We start from the raw sequence: 2,664 nt of genomic DNA, 5'->3' as shown, positions 1-2,664 counted from the left end.
TCTATCTATCTATCTATCTATCTATCTATCTATCTATCTATCTATCTATGTATCTATCTATCTATCTATCTATCTATCTATCTATCTATCTATCTATCTATCTACCTAAGTATCTATCTATCTATCTACCTATCTATCTATCTATGTATCTATCTGTCTATCTATCTATCTATCTATCTATCTATCTATCTATCTATCTATCTATCTATCTATCTATCTATCTATCTATCTATCAGATGACCAATTTAATACAATTACTTTAAAGTTTTTAAATAAAACTTATCAAAGTAAAACTTTGCACTAAAAACTAAATCTAAAAAATAAATACCAAACTATATATGAGATTTTATACATTTATAGAATTTTGTAACGAAATCATAAACAATAACTTTTCACAAATGTGACTTGTCTGTCTGTTTTAAAATAAAACTCACTCTATAACAAAAATAAACTATAAAATGTATAAATAAACATAAATTGTATAAAAAAATGATTACGTTAAAATCACATTCATCATTCAGTTTAGCCAATAACTTCCAAATACAATCATATTTTTTCAAGTTTATGCCCGTAGATGGTTCTAAAACTAAACAGAGAATTCATTTTCGTCGTCTAACTAAATACATATTGATCAATAGTATTTTTATGCATATAAAATGATACAAACCATCATGTGTATAAAACATTTTCTTTTTATTTTATTTATCCTACAAATACTTTTTTAGGAAAAATATATGTATTTTTATTTTTAAGTGAGTGTATGAATATGAGTTAAATAAAAATCATGTACACAAACTTTGTTTATTTATATTTGTATATTGGAATTTATTTGGGAAAAATTGTGAAAAAATTCAGTTTTTTTTAATTCAAAATCTAATAAAAAAATATTTTACCAGTGAATAAAAAATTGTTGTTGAAAAATCGAAATATAAATACCAAGTTTGTTTTTATTCTCGACAAGATATAAAAACAACACACTACACACGCACAAATGTAATTTTATACATAAATTTATAAACAAACTCCACTCAGACTTATACCATGTTTGGCAAAACCCCAGAAAAAAATATAAAAATTTCAAATGTCAATTTTTATTTAGTACTAAAGGAAAAAATATTGGCTGGAAAAAAATACCCCCAAAAACAGCACAACTGTTATTTTTTGTTTGATTTTGATTATAAACACAAGGTATGCAACAAACGAGTAGTTAGTTAGAATAACAACAAATTGTACAGAAATTTTTTTCTTAAATTTCGTTAGTTTTTCCATTTTTTTATTTATTTATCAGAATATCAAATAAAACTTTAGAAGTTATACATAGTTTTTGCATTTGTATACACGCATACACAGACAATAGATTAACTCTTACACACATACATTTTACATTTTTTCCGGTGAAGATGTATTTATGAATCTATAACACGTTAGGTAAATTAAGAAATACCACGATTTACCATAAAATTATATTAGAGAAATTGTGCTTAAGGGAATAATCGGATAAAATTTCAAAATATATGTATATATGTATACGCAAGGAAAAACAGGTAGAAAAGTACCGAAATTGATAAAAGTCCTTTGTTAAAAGTGAGCTTACCACGTCTGTTAACATTTAGAGAACGGATGTGTATGCCATTAACACCTTTTTACTATTTTGACAACCTTTGTTATCATTATATTGTCTTTATGAAACGCTGGTCTGTTTGACAACATATTGTTGTCACTTTGATAACAAAATATTATTTTTTATTGATTCGATAACGTCATGAATTTTTTATATTTTTGTTGTTGATTTGACAACAATACGTATAAACTTTGAAAACTGATGTTATTAAAAAACTATAAAGCTTTGATGTCAGTGACAAAACATGAAAATATGATAAATTTATACATTTTTTAAGCTTAAACTCTATTTAATATAGTTTAAACGAAGTTTAAAAATAGAGAAAACAATTTTTAAAGTTTAAATTTAAATTAATTCATATAACTTAAACTCGATGCAATGAAGTTTAAATTTGTTTTAATAGAGTTTAAACTACAGTTTGAGAAAGTTAACCTTATATCAAAAGTTAAAAAGTTTTGAAGAAAAGAAAACCATAGTTAAATCTATATACGAGAGTTTAACCTTTTTATTAAACTAATTAAACTAGAGTTCATCCACTATGCGAAAGTTTAAACATTGTTTAAACTATGTAAACTAGAGTTTATAATAATTTTATATCTTAAACTTAGTTTTAGCAAGTATACATTTTAGTTCAGAAGTATTTTTAGTTAATTATTTATGAAAAATTGCTCAAAGTTTAAACATAGTTTAAACAAACAAAATTTAAGTTTAATTTAGACTTTTGTACTAAATAATATACCGTGTTTAAAGTCCGTAAATAAACTTGGATAAATCTAGTTTAAACTACAGCTTAAGAAAATTTTGCTGTAATTTCTTTAATGCAGTGAAATAAAACCCACGAATTAAAAAAGTAGAGATACCTTAGTAATGTTTAAAACTAAAACTTGATTAAGTGTAGTTTAATGTATAATGTATGAAAGTTTAACTAACATATTGAAAAACAAGTAGGAAAGTATAGTCGGGCATGGCCGACCATATAATACCCTACACCATGAGTATATTTTTACAATTTTTACTTTTATAAAATTTTTATTTTTTGTAAA

The 2,664-nt window shown here is 23.7% G+C and overlaps 1 protein-coding gene across 4 annotated transcripts in view; it reads right to left on the bottom strand.

Moving 5' to 3' along the window:
- The window catches only part of LOC111676447 (tyrosine-protein phosphatase 99A-like), a 69,553-nt gene that overhangs the window by 27,390 nt on the left and 39,499 nt on the right, over nucleotides 1-2,664 (bottom strand). The window lies entirely within an intron of this gene.

The sequence above is a fragment of the Lucilia cuprina genome, chromosome 4 (assembly GCF_022045245.1).
Source record: "Lucilia cuprina isolate Lc7/37 chromosome 4, ASM2204524v1, whole genome shotgun sequence".
Classification (NCBI taxonomy): domain Eukaryota; kingdom Metazoa; phylum Arthropoda; class Insecta; order Diptera; family Calliphoridae; genus Lucilia; species Lucilia cuprina.
This window is presented reverse-complemented; position numbering and strand designations above follow the sequence as displayed.